This window comes from Pan troglodytes, chromosome 3 (genome assembly GCF_028858775.2).
Source record: "Pan troglodytes isolate AG18354 chromosome 3, NHGRI_mPanTro3-v2.0_pri, whole genome shotgun sequence".
Taxonomy (NCBI): Eukaryota; Metazoa; Chordata; class Mammalia; order Primates; family Hominidae; genus Pan; species Pan troglodytes.
Window position 1 is genome coordinate 189,588,011 of NC_072401.2, and position 14,493 is coordinate 189,602,503.

The following is a 14,493-nucleotide window of genomic DNA, read 5'->3' on the forward strand; positions in this document are numbered from 1 at the left end:
ACATCAATTATAGTTACGGTTATAAACAAATTAATAATTGGAATAATTATCTGTTTTTGTCTTTTCTTATGGACTGTAAGCTCGTGTGTGCAGATTGAGTGCTTGAACACTCAGCACAAAACTGAGATGCCAGAAAATACTTTCATTAAATAATTACTATAATCATATAAGCTTTATTCACTTACTATAATATGAATATTTCTCATATCACTAAACTTTTGCGTTCTACACTTTTGTATAGTTGCAATATCCTGCTGTTGACTAATGAAGTTCTTCCAAGTTTCAAGAATGAATTTTTATTCTACATAAAAATGTTCCTATTTGCTTAAATATTTAACTTACAGGGATTTCTTAGGTCCCTGGGCTGCTGTCTTATCTCAGTGTAAATAATAGTGAAATGGAGTCTTTTAAAGTGTCTCCTAATATGTTGTGGGTTGATTTATGTCCCTGAAAAAAGGTATGTTGAAGTCCTAACCCCTGGTACCTTAGAATGTGACCTTATTTGGAAATAGGGTCATCACAGATGTAGTTAGTTAAGACAAGCTCATACTGGTGTGTAGGGGTGGGCCCTTAATCCAATATAGTAACTTGAATCCTTATTTAGAAAGAGAAGGCATGTGAAGAGACAGACACGTACACAGAGAGACTCCCTGCAAGGACTGCAGTTATGCTGCCTCCAGCCAAACCACTACCAGAGGCCAGGAGAGAGGCTTGGAAGAGATCCTGCCCCAGGATCCTCAGAGGGAACATGGCCCTGCTGACTCCTTGATCTTGGACTTCTGGCACTTCCATAACTGTGAGCTAATAAATTGCTGTTGCTCTAAGCCACCTACTTTGTGATACTTTGTGACAATGGTCCTAGGAAAATAATCCACCGTCAGAGACTGCTAAACTACACTTGCTCATCTGGGCAGAAGTTGCGCAGATCCATCTTAATCATACCCCAGAGCCATTGCTGTGATGCCCACAAAGCTGGATCTCAAGTCACAGGGACAAGAGATACAGGGGTAATTTACAAAATTAAACACAGCCTGCCCAGTTACAGTTCAATTTTAGGAAATCATATTACATAATACTGGAACATACTTTAAAAAAAAAAAGGTGTTGTTCAAGGTCAGGAGTTCGAGACCAGCCTGGCCAACATGATGAAACCCCCATCTCTACTAAAAATACAAAAATTATCTGGGCGTGGTGACAGGTGCCTGTAGTCCCAGCTACTCCGGAGGCTGACGCAGGGAATCGCTTGAACTCGGGAGGCAGAGGTTGCAGTGAGCCAAGATCGCACCACTGCACTCCAGCCTGGGTGACAGAGTGAGTCTCTGTCTCAAGACAAAAAAAAAGGTGTTGTCTATCTGAAATTCAAATATAACTGGGCATCCTATGTTTTTATTTGCTAAATCTGACAACCCTAGGAAGGCGACCAGCAGGAGGTAAACATGCCCTTGGGACATGCTAGGGCAGGCGATGTCTTCACTTCTGAGCACTCTCCCTGGCAGTCCACACTTAACAGGAGTTGGCCCAGAGAGACGGAAGCAATCCACGCAAATCCTCTCTCAGGCCCAGTGAGATGCATTTGGAAAAGGTGAAAAAGATGTGCCTCAGAGAATCAGAGAAGCAAAAAGAGTGACTGCTAGAAGACTGTTGTAAAATGAGTGGGTAAAGCCCTGTTGGAAATGGAAGAAAATAAGAAAATAAAAACAAATCCTCCTATTGCCATTACTTGTGCTTTGTGACATTGTTTATTAACCAAGTAGAAATATTACCTTAAAATACCAGAGATTATAACTAAGACACTGGAAGAGGGATATAAGAAAGAATGTTTAGTTTCTGTTTACTACTAGAAGAGGCTCAAGAAAATGTTGAAGTGTAACACAGAAATGAAAATGTATTTTAAGGCTGAATGCGGTGGCTCACGCCTGTAATCGTAGCACTGTGGGAGGCTGAGTAGGGAAGGCTGAGTGTGGTGGCTCACGCCTGTAATCCTAGCACTTTGGGAGGCTGAGTAGGGAAGGCTGAGTGTGGTGGCTCACGCCTGTCATCCCAGCACTTTGGGAGGCCGAGTAAGGCAGATCACCTGAGTCAGGAGTTTGAGACCAGCCTGACCAACATGGCAAAACCCTGTCTCTACTAAAAATACAAAAATTATCTGGGCATGGTGGCGTGTGCCTGTAATCCCAGCTATGCCAGAGGCTGAGGCATGAGAGTCACTTGAACTCGGGAGGCGGAGCTTGCAGTGAGCCGAGATCGTGCCATCGCACTCCAGCCTGGGCAACAGAGCGAGACTCTGTCTCAAAAAAAGTAAAAATAAAAATAAATATTTGAAGAGGGCTAAACAAATTACAGCAAAATTTCCTGGCATTAATATAAGAGCAGATGAAGATGTCTACTCTCATTTGATGTTTGTGATAGAGAGGATGATGGAAGGGCCCAAAGTTAGATAAATTCAAGAAGCCCGCAAAAGAACGTGCACTTCTGGGTGTTCAGACAAATGGATCTGGCAGACACAAAGCCCAGAGGCTGCAGGTGAACTAGCTTGAGGATAATGAATAGAAAATGCAAACTACCCCCAAAAAGAGTGACACAAGGAAAATGACGTTCTGAAGTAGGAAAGGGGCCAAAAACAGGAAAGACGGAAGCAGGTAAGTTTGATAATGATGCTGAAAAGGCCTAAACAGGATTTTGACGCAAGAGATAGAATTACTTTCCCAAATTGCAGGGTTCAGCATCCAGAATTCAATTGTCAAGGTTGAATTCAAATTTGGGTTAGGATTATCCCAAACAAAAATGATAAGGAACACTCCTACATCATTGTGGGAATAAATCCAAGGGAATTTACTTAGGCTGGAGAAAGTTTGTTTAAAACTCAGTAGCTCCCATTTCAATGGCAAAGACACAGTAATTTTCCTAAAACAAGAGGCCTGCTGTGCATTTTCTAGTAAGAACCTACAAAACTGAAGCTGGTGAATAAATCCTTTAAATCAAGGAAAGGAGATACCCTGCAACGCTTAAAGCATCCTAGAGGAGTGTGACTGTCAAAAATACCTTCTGATTATGTGACGTGTTTAAGACTGGAGCTCTCACGAGGGATCCATTTGACCACCGTGCACTCTAAGCATGAGGAGAGTGTGAAGGTCAGTGATCTTTCTGCTAATACTGAACATGTCTCAGAATACGCCACCGGAGACAGGGAGTTGCCTCAGGAAACACCAAAAGAAGAGCAAAAGGAGAAGCTGAAAACACAAGAAAACCAAATGCATTTATAAAAAAAAAAAAAGAAACATCAAGCTGCCTTCTTCAGGTCTAGGAGACTGTGCATTGAATGTGCACAGAAGCTTCTAGCGTGATGGATGAAACCTGGTTGCCATCCAACCAGGAAAAAGAAAAAGCAACATTAGATGACGCCAGGGCCTTTTCCCTGCAGTAATAACACAACTGGCAAGGATATCCTGAATATAGCACATAAATATGTTCTTTCTGCTTCTTGCTAGCAGGAGATAGAAACAGCCTCTTCCACGTTTTCATGTTCATGTTTATTAAAGTCACAGACATAAAATGTTAAGGTTCTAAAGAATGAAAATGTCAGTGTTGGTATAAAAGTATGAACACCTTGCACAGGTTATTTTAGGAGGAAAATTTGATCACAGCACCATATATTTTAATATATATTTTAGGATTATCCACCGCCATAAATGACATTTATCAGACAACCGTAAATAGATCACTGCACATTGCAGTCATTTGTTCACTGAGCATGCACAGCCAGGTGCTGTGAGGAAACAAACATGAAAACACACACACACAAATATGGGGCCCGCCTGCCTTCAAGCTCCAAGAGCCAGACTCTCTAATGAGCCATTAAGCATGATCAGAAACACAAAATGGAAACAAAACCACACCGTAATTTAAGATAAAAAGTGATTAAGTGTCATTAGAGAAGCAGAGGTAAACTGTAACTAGAGTTCTGAGAAGAGTGTCCAGGGACAAGCTGAGAGGCCGTCAGCATTGCATGAAGCCTTGCTGCCTGCTTCAAGGACATCTGGTCTGCCGGCATCTGAGGGAAGAGGCTGAACAAAGTATTTCCTTAGCACAAACAGAAAAATAAATACTTTGGGTTATGTAGGATATTGACATTGGTGTTCATGTACTTAGTAGGTCTCATACTGTTTTGCTGTAATAACCCCAGTGGTGAAGAAAAGCAAATGTATACCCCTAGTCAATGTGGGGTGACGGCCCAAGCATCCTGTCTCAAACAAAACATGTTTTTGCCGTCTCTTTTGTTGTTGTTGTTTTTGAGACGCAGTACCCCAGGCTGGAGTACAGTGGTGTTATCATAGCTCACTGCACCTCAAATTCCTGGATTCAAGCAAGCCTCCTGCCTCAGTCTCTCAAGTAGCTAGGACTACAGGCATGCACCACCATGTCTGGCTAATTTTTTCATTTTTTAGTAGAGATGGGGGTCTTGCTATGTTGCTCAGGCTGGTCTTGAACTCCTGGCCTCAAGTGATCCTTCCACCTTAGTCTCCCAAAGTGCTGGGATTACAAGTGTGAGCCACCATGCTGAGTGAATGTTTCACATTTAATCTCAAAAATTCATGTAAATTGTTCATTCTACTGCATATCATATCCTAGTTCAGTTAAAATGGAATCGTTAGTTATCAGGAAAATAAAAATAAAAACCATAATAAGATACCACTTTATAACCACTAGTATAGCTATAATAAAAAAGACAGATAATAACAAGTGTTGGCAAGGATGTGGGGAGGTTGGACTCTTCTCGTACATTGCAGGTGGGAATGTAAAATTCTGCAGCTGCTTTGGAAAACAGTCTAGCAATTCCCCAAATGGTGAAATATAGACTTACCATATGACCCAGAAATTCCACTCCTAGGTATCTACCCAAGAAAAATGAAAACCCATGTCCACACAAAAACTTGTATACAAATGCTCATAGCAACATTATTATAATAGCCAAAAGCGGAAACAACCCAAATATCTATCAACTGACTAATGGATAAACAAAATGTGATGTATTCACACGATGGAATATGATTTGGCTATGAAAACAAATGCTTCAACCTGGATGAACCTTGGAAATGATAAGTGAAAGAAGTCAGTCACAAAAGACTGTATATTTTATGATTCCATTCACGTGAAATGTCCGGAATAGGTAAATCTATAGACAGATAGTAGATTAGTGGTTGCCTAGAGCCAGAAAGAACAGGGAAATACAGAGGTGATGAACAAAGAGAATAGGTTTCTTTTTGGGGTGATGAAAATGCTCTAAAATTGAATGTGGTGGTGATTGCACGGCTCTGAATAGACTAAAAATCATTGAATTGTACACTTTATATGGGTAAATTGTATGATGTGTGAATTCTATTTCAATAAAGTTGTTGCAAAAAAAGAAATTTATATTTTTAAAATTTTGTTTTTAGAGACAGGGTCTCCAATCTGTCACCCAGATTGGAGTGCAGTGGCGATCATGACACTGCAGCCTGGAACTCCTGGCCCCAAGCGATCCTCCCTCCCCGCTCAGCCTCTCAAAGTGTGATTACAGGCATTAGCCACCTTGCCTGGCCTAAAATGGAATTTTTAAATCCTATGCTTAAAAAAAAAAAAAAAAAAAAACTGAAATAGCACATGCTCAGCTTGACAAAGGCGACTAATAGAAAAATTTCTGAAGGAAAACAGGCAAGTCTGCCATATCCCCTCCCCCGAGGTTATTAAAAGTTAGCAGTTTGGAACATACTTGCCAGCCTTTTTCTATGCTTTTACCTACTAAATGTGCACTTAGACGTTTATGTACGTGCATTCATGCAACCTTGTTTCTAAGAAAATTAAATAATTTGCTGCCAGCATACTCATACCCTCCCCATTCTTTCTGCGAAGTGACTACTTCCTATACCACTGGAACAAAAGTCGTGTGCATAACCCAACATGAGAAGCGCGCGATTTAGTTCAGTGTTCTCTGTCCTCCACAGTTCGCAGTTGTCATCTCCAAGGCCTCTGAGGATGAAGGACTGGGACAGGCAGAGGCAGAGCCCCTGCCGGGAAGCAGAGAACATTAAGGTGGCAGCCTCAGCCCTGCCTCTCCACTTGCCCATGCCAGCGTTCTCAGCGCATCCCCCGTGCCACACCCCCGTGCCACACCCCCCTGTGCCACACAACCCCCGTGCCACACGGCCAACACACGCTACACTCCCCCGCACCACACGCCCCCACGCCACACATCCCCGCGCCACACGGCCACCACGTGCCACACGCATCCGTGCCACACGGCCACACGTGCCACACGCATCCATGCCACACGGCCACCATGTGTCACACGCATCTGCGCCACACAGCCACCACGTGCCACACGGCCACCACGTGCCACACGCATCCGTGCCACACAGCCGCCACGTGCCACACGCATCCGTGCCACACGGCCACCATGCGCCTGCTGCTGCTTCCTGCCCTGGCACCTGTCCTCTGCTCTCTTGTCTCTGTGCCGCCCTCTTCCATAGAGTGCTGCCGCTTACCCAGAGCCGAAACGTCATCTGCCCCTGGGTTTTCCGTGGCTGTTCTGAGTCCCACACATTCATCTCCCTCCAGTCCTGGAGGCCCCTAGGACTGCGGTAGGGAGGGGAAAGCCGCCGTGAGTGGGCCAGCTTGTCAGTCACCAAACCCCCTGCATTAGGACTAATTCTTACCTCATATGACTTGTTTCCTTTTGCTTTTAGAGACGGAGTCTCGCTCTGTCGTCCACACTGCAGTGCAGTGGTGTCATCGCAGCTCACTGTAGCCTTGAACTTCTGGGCTCAAGCGATCCTCTTGCCTCCGCCTCCCCACTAGCTAGGACTACAGGCAGGCACCACCACGCCTGGCCAAGATTTTATTTTATTTTTTGTAGGGACGGTGTCACTATGCTGCCCAGGCTGTGTGGTCCAAACTCCTGGCCTTAAGCGATCCTCCCATCTCAGCCTTTCAAGGTGCTGGGGTTCCAGGCATGAGCCACTGCAGCTTGCCTGTTTTGAGGATTACTCGCATACACGAAGAGGCATGCAGACTTCAGCAAGGTGATTTTTATTTTCAAGATCACAGAGCTAATCAATATCGGAATCTGGATTGTGACACAGATCCCTTCCTCCATGTTTAATACACTTTCCACTCTACTTCTGATATGCTTTAAACAGTATTCCAAAATGATTGTTAAAGAGGACATTTTGAACATATGTCAGTAAAATAATTGTATTACAGGAAGCAAATAAGGAGGCATGATTGTGGCATTCTCAGCCATTTTTTAAAAAATAGTTAATGTTTCCTCTTAGCACTTCCATTGTGTGAGCAGAGTCTGTAATAACGTGTTCAGTCTACAACATCGCTTCATATTTTTCATTTCATATGAGTTCATTTTTTGCAGGTATAAGAAACTATCTTCAGGTTTCAGATAAAATTGCAACTGAACTTTTAAAACCTAAGTTTTTGTTGAGTCCAGGCCATAAAAATCTATCAGAAGGATGGAGAACCTAAGCCATTTAATCATCCAGATTATCAGCACTTCTATAAAAAGCTTTTAAATGGCAAGAAGATAAAATGTTAAGTGAGGATAGTAATTACTTGCCTTTATCTCTTGTGCCAGGTTTCAAACCTCACCATATGGGTGTTTGTGCAAGATTAAATAGCTATTCAAGTGTGTAATGAAGTATAGATACTAAATTGAACCAAAAGATATAGCATGGAATAGGTCAGAGAAGATCCATTCTGCAGAAATGGACTATGAAAGAGTTGATTGATAGATATTCATGATTCCAATCCGACATGTACTTTGAGGGCCTTTTAACAAAATAGAGAAAATTCTTCTTTTTAAATTATTTCCTATAGGAAACAAAATACTATGGGGGAAGTAGCAAGGAAATTTGGGGTGAAAAAATAGACCGCCATCTGCAAATATCCTCCAGAAGTAGACTGAATGAATAACTTGATTTGCTCAGGATGGCCCAGTGTAAGCATTAATAATTAATGTCAATCTCCTTTTACTCTTAGAAATGTCCTAGTTTCATAAATTACGGTCACTCTATCTGGAATGATTTTTGAGAGCTATCGTCAGAGTCAAAAAAACTTAAGCATGAAACTTGCCTCCACGATAAGTCACTAAATGTGCTATCAAGAAAAGACACTTGAGAAGGAAAGGGGTTATACAAAGGTTTAGAAAATCTGAGCTATACTCTAGGAATGTGATAGTCAACGTGTGTGTGCATATGCATAACAGGGAGAGGGAGATTGGGAGGCCGAGGCGGGTGGATCGTTTGAGGTCAGGAGTTTGAGACCAGCCTGGCCAACATGGTGAAACCCCGTCTCAACTAAAAATACAAAAAATTAGCTGAGCATGATGGCACGTGCCTGTAATCCCAGCTACTCAGGAGGCTGAGCAGGAGAATCGCTTGAGCCTGGGAGGCAGAGGTTGTCACGAGCTGAGATCGCACCGCTCAACTCCAGCCTGGGTGACAGAGTGAGACTCTGTCTCAAGAAAAAAAAAAAGAGAGAGGGAGAGAGAGATGGAGAGATAAGCAACAGTTTAGGTCATCTGATGCAGGATCTGTTCACCCTTCACTCAGAACTCAAACAATGGGGAATGGTAAATGTATCAAGATTCATGTAAAACTGGAATAAAATCAATATATTTTAGAAGCAAGATGTGAATTTTTCAGGAAACACAGAAAAGCAAATAGGATGAATGCTTTCGTTTGTAAAAATTTCCAAGATATACTATTAGATAGCAAAAGCATACAGCAAAACATAAAGTGTGATTCTATTTTTTGAAGACATATTAAATATTTGACATGCTTTAGAAAATGTCTGAGGGACTACATACCAAACAGTTAATAATAGTGTTGTAAATGGATAATTGTTTCTATCTGGGTTAAATGTGATTACATGCTTACTGCTTCCCCTCTGTGTGTGTGTGTGTGTGTGTGTGTGTGTGTATGTGTGGGTATGTATGTGTGTGTGTATGTGTGTGTGTGTGTGTGTGTCTCTCCGCCTCAGTCACAACAGAGGTTTCTTCTTCAGTGTGAACCCTGACATGAGAAAACATGCAGAGCCCAGCAGAGATTCAGCTGCCTAGCAGCCCCATGCAGTGTGAAGAAGAAATCAACAGAGGGTTTCGGTTACAGCACAAAGTGACTAATACAAGCGGTCATAGGTGAAGGGTAAGATTCCTAAAAAGCGTTTTTCTGCATTTATTTCTATGATGAAAGACTTTCTTATAGCCAGTACTAATGATGAAGCTGTGCAACAACAATGAAAAAAATTCAAGCTTCTCATTTATTCCCTTCTTACCCTCTCCTAATTCACAGCCACAAAGGAAGTACTACCACCACCAAACCACCAAAAGGCAAAGCGTAGACAATGATTTTCTGAGGTTTCTTTCACCTCTAAGTTATATATATATATTTTTGAGACGGAGTCTCACTCTGTCGCCCAGGCTGGAGTGCAGGGGCGCGATCTCGGCTCACTGCAAGCTCCGCCTCCCGGGTTCACGCCATTCTCCTGCCTCAGCCTCCCAAGTAGCTGGGACTACAGGCGCCCGCCACCACTCCCAGCTAATTTTTTGTATTTTTAGTAGAGACGGGCTTTCATCGTGTTAGCCAGGACAGTCTCGATCTCCTGACCTCATGATCCGCCCGCCTCGGCCTCCCAAAGTGCTGGGATTCCAGGCGTGAGCCACCGTGCCCGGCCTCTAAGTTATAATTTTTATTGTAAAAAATAGATGCATATTTAGATATGTGTGACTTTGGGGGTTGTGTTTTAAATAGCAGCTGATTTTGTTTTAGTCTATATTAGCATCTCAGGTTCTTTTTTAAAATCTAAGCAAATCAAAATGACTTTTCAGACCAAATGTGTAAGTTTTAATCCATCCTAATTTCATGATGAACTAAAAAGCACAACTGGGTCATAGTGGAATCAGGTCATTCAATATAAATTACTACATAACTAATTCAGTTGCAACTCAATTGAAAAGGTAAATAGTCATGACAACCAAGCTAAACAATTCTTCTAAGGTAGTTTATGGAAACATAGAAAAGGCTTCTTTTCATGAATTTTAAAACATCCTTCCTTTGTAGAGATTGTGAAATATGTGCCCTCCTTTTCCCCTAGTTTCTCCTCAGATAACCTCATTCAATCTCATGGTTTTAAATACCTTTCTCTGTGGCTGCTTATGAACACATTTTTAATCTAGCCCTAAAACATTCAATCTCATGGTTTTAAATACCTTCTCTCTGTGGCTGATGATGAACAAATTTTTAATCTAGCCCTGAAACACTCTTCAAACATTCAGACTTCTTGAAATCAAAACGCTTTCTTGAAATATCTCATGGGAACCTTGAATCAATCTCAACCAGGAGGAACTGCCTGACTTTCTCCAGCATTTCCTACTTCAGGAAATGCCATTGTCAAAGACGTGTTTGCTGAATAACCTCAAGGGTTGAGAATTCAAGTGAAATACTAAAATTCAGTCTGCTGCCATTTTAAGTAGCCATAAAAAATTAGGTCCCCTATATAAAGAAATACATCAAGTTCAAAAATCTTTAAAATTAAATGGAAAAGATATTGACATGTCTTAGGATCCCATCAAGGCTTGAGTTTTATAACCTGTATTCTGGATAACCTCTTTTCACTGAGATGGTAAATCTTTTTCAGTAGGCTATCTTTCCACATGAGGAAGATTAAGAACTACATGAAAATATTTAAGAGAATCAAAGCCAAGATATAATATTTTGTATTAAAAAGAATCCCTCTCTACTTGGTACTTTATGTTATAATGTTTAAGATCATTTGAACAATTACAATGACAGCCTTTTAACTTTATGTACAAATTAATAATCTATTTAGATTAATGGCTTCTGTTATCTGTATCACAGTAACACAAATGCACATCTCCACATACAATTTTTTCTCAAAGTTTTATACAATCAACTGCCTATTTGACATCTCCACTAGAATGTCTAAACAGAAACCTTACGTGTTAGGTGTCCAAAACCCAGTTCCTGACTTTCCCCCTAAACCTGCAGCCTTCCCCATTTCAGTTGATGACAAGTTCATTCTTGTCTATTCCTGAGACCAAACTCCCTGGAAGTCATATTAGACTCTGCTTTTCTCACTCCCCACGTCCGATCCATTATGGAATCCTAGTGACCTGAAGTTTGCACGTATCCCACATCTGACCTCATTCACTTCCACCAATGTGACTTCTGCCTCTTTTTGCCCTAAAGACTGTTCTAAACATAGCAGTCAGAGTGATCCAGGTAAGACCTAAATCAGATGCCGTCTCTCAGCATCACTCAGAATAAAAGACAAAGTCCACACAAGGCCTGAGGAGCTTTCCCTCCCCATTACCAGTTTAACTTAATCTGCCGCTGCCCTGCCCCTCAATCTCCTCGGACAAAGTTGGCCCGCTCTCCGCACTGGCTTTGCACTGGCTCTTCCCACTGTCCAGGACTTCCTTTCCCCAGATCCACTTGGCAAATTCCTTCACCTGCTTCACATTGTCACTTAAATGCACCGTCCCAATAAGACTCAACCTGTCCATCCTGTTTAAAATTACAGCTCATTTTAAATTCCCAATTGCTCTGATCATGTTCTATTGTTTTCCTTCTTCCATAGCAGGTATGTGCGTATCACCTAATTATCACATCATTTACTGATTTGTTACACTTATCATTTTTATTTATTGGAAACAAATGCTTTCTATTTGACTGTATTAATAAGTTCCAGGAGGAAAGGGGTATTTGTGGATGCTTCCCAAGCTTAGATCAGTGCCTGACACATAGTGGCCACTCAATACAAATCTATTATTGCTGACTTGTGACTTTCAGTAAACATCACACTAAGTTAACAACAATATCATATATTAACACATGAGGAATATTCCAAAAAATACAGATTTTCTGCCTCTCAGACCAGATTGCTGCTTACTTGGTGTTTTTGTTTGTTTTGTGTTTTGTGTTTGTTTGTTTGTTTGAGATGGAGTTTCGCCCTTGTTGCCCAGGCTGGAGTGCAATGGCATGGTCTTGGCTCACTGTAATCTCTGCCTCCCAGGTTCAAGCAATTCTCCTGCCTCAGCCTCCCGAGTAGCTGGGATTACAAGCGCACACCACCACACCCAGTTAATTTTTTGTATTTTTAGTAGAGACGTGGTTTCACCGTGTTGGCCAGGCTGGTCTCCAACTCCTGACCTCAGTAATCCACCCGCCTCGGCCTCCCAGAGTGCTGGGATTCCAGGCGTGAGCCACCACGCCCAGCCCTCCTTCGGATTTTTAAGGTAGTGCATTACGGTCCATCTCACTCACCTACCAGCTTCTTCAAAACATACTCAAGAAACAAATTCCTATTTTGGTTGAAGATTGCACTTTGACACATGCATTTAAGTATAACAGTATATTCTATAGTAATTTGAGAAGTCCTGTTGGGGTTAAAAAGCAAATTCTTTATGTCTCCAATGTACTTTCTCCACTATGATCAGTGGCTTCTCAAGAGTAACTCCTTGAATAAGTCACACATTTCTGCCAGTTTAATACCAATCTTGGCTTCTCTCTGCCTCAGGATGCAGCCAATACTCCTGAATGTGGCTAAGAAAGTCCTTCATAAGCACGTTTCTGCCATTCCTTTAGAATCCTCTTTTGACACAATTCCCTCTCAGCAGAAACATAAACTCTACCTGAATCTACCATTTTCTGCCTTTAGGTTTTAAATATGCTACTCTCTTTGCCTACATCACCTCATTCGCTAATGCCTACTCAACCACTTGATCACATTCCAAGCTTTTAGTTTCCTTCCTTCCCAAAGACTTCCTTAATCCTTCAAGAACTGGATAAAGGGTTCCCTGAGTTCTCATAACTTCTCGTAATGACCCACATCTTTGCACTGTTCCCTCCAGTGAGCTAACACAGTGTTGGGATGAGGGAGGCGCTAAAGAGACACTTGCCGAATGAACGAGTGAATTTTCTGAAGAAGCAGCCAGTGAATCGGAGCCGGCAATTTCTCTCTCAACAATGCTCTCTGCTGTGCCATTCAACGAGGCCACAATGCCATTGTGTGACAATGGTATGATGACACTGCTTGGGCCATAACAGAATAATTCTCCAGATAACATATGCACTTGCTGTGCAGCTAGATGCTTTTATGATTGCTTTTGGAGGTGATGTGGCAAATAAATTTTTTACTTTTATAGGACTGCTGACATCTCACAGAAATTTTTGACAAATATTCAACTCAGATATGATTTTGGTTCTACTTTATGGATTTCCTGATCCTTTATATACTACATTTTATTTCTTTATGAGCTTACTCTGCTTCATTTTTAGCCCTCAAATTCAATGACCGAGATAATGTAACAGCATGAGCACAGAATATGACCTCTGCTCAGAAGAATTCCATTTCCATGTAATATATGTACAGGGCTTGGTGAAGGATGAAGCTGCTCTTCAACCTCCCTCTGGTTATCAACTAACACAGCAATTTCTGATGCTTTATTATTTTTTTCCTGAATGGCTTTTTCTGTAGTATCCATTCATGCCTTCTGATCTAATTAGTATAATTAGCCTTGGACACATAAGAAACAAAGCAACAAATAAAAAAGCCCATAAAATTCCATTTCAATACCCTGCCTTTCATAGACTTTATGGAACTAAGTATTCAGCTGTCTTCGTAGCTCATAACCTTTAATCCTAACATCAATCTCAGTGTTCTATTCAATTACAACTGCTGTCTATTGAGAAGTAGCAAAGGTTTTGAAGAGTTTGTGGGAATGTGGAAGTTGCCCCATTCATTTTCATTAGTAAACTCAGGAGACACAAATTTCACTAAAATTGCTGACACTGTTCCTGCTGTGTCTGGATGATTTATTATTAGACTTCATATTTCTTCCAAAATATGGTTTAAGGAACTCAAGAAAATCATGCGATTGTTTTACCTGAAATATGATGTAATTTTATCACCTGTGCACTAAAGTTGCTGACTGCAACTTGGACAGAATAGCACAAAAGGCTTTGCATGGCTGGAGGGAAAGGAAATAAAGAGTGAGACCCATAACCAGCACAGAGTACAGCACGGTTAGTTCCTATGACAGAGACAACAGAGGAGAAGGTGTATGTTGTATTTGTTTTTTTGAGACAGGATCTTGTATGTTGCCCAGGCTGGAATGCATTGGCATGATCACAGCTCACTGAAGCTTCAACCTCCTGAACTCAAGTGATCCTCCTGCCTCAGCCTCCCAAGTAGCTGGGACTATAGGCATGCACCACCATGCCTGGCTAATATTTTTTAAAATTTTATTTGTTGTTCAGATGTGGTCTCACAATGTTGCCCAGGCTGGTCTCGAACTCCTGGCCTCAAGCAGTTCTCCCACTTCGGCCTCCCAAAGTGCTAGGATTACAAGAGTGAGCCACCACACCTGGCCAAAGTGCACATTTTAAAAAGGCAACTTGCTACACCTAGAAAAATAGAAAACAA

At 41.7% G+C, this 14,493-nt stretch overlaps 1 long non-coding RNA gene across 2 annotated transcripts in view; it reads left to right on the plus strand.

Annotated features, from left to right (window-relative positions):
• Positions 1 to 10,534, plus strand: part of LOC107974514 (uncharacterized) — a 133,407-nt gene extending 122,873 nt beyond the window's left edge. Inside the window, exons 5-6 of one of the 2 annotated variants that reach the window (XR_010156786.1) lie at positions 605 to 796; positions 9,052 to 10,534. This is a non-coding gene — a long non-coding RNA (uncharacterized LOC107974514). Of the gene's footprint in view, positions 1 to 604; positions 3,279 to 9,051 lie in introns of those variants that run through there. The other variant, XR_010156785.1, reaches the window with a different exon arrangement.
• The last annotated feature ends 3,959 nt before the right edge of the window (positions 10,535 to 14,493 follow it).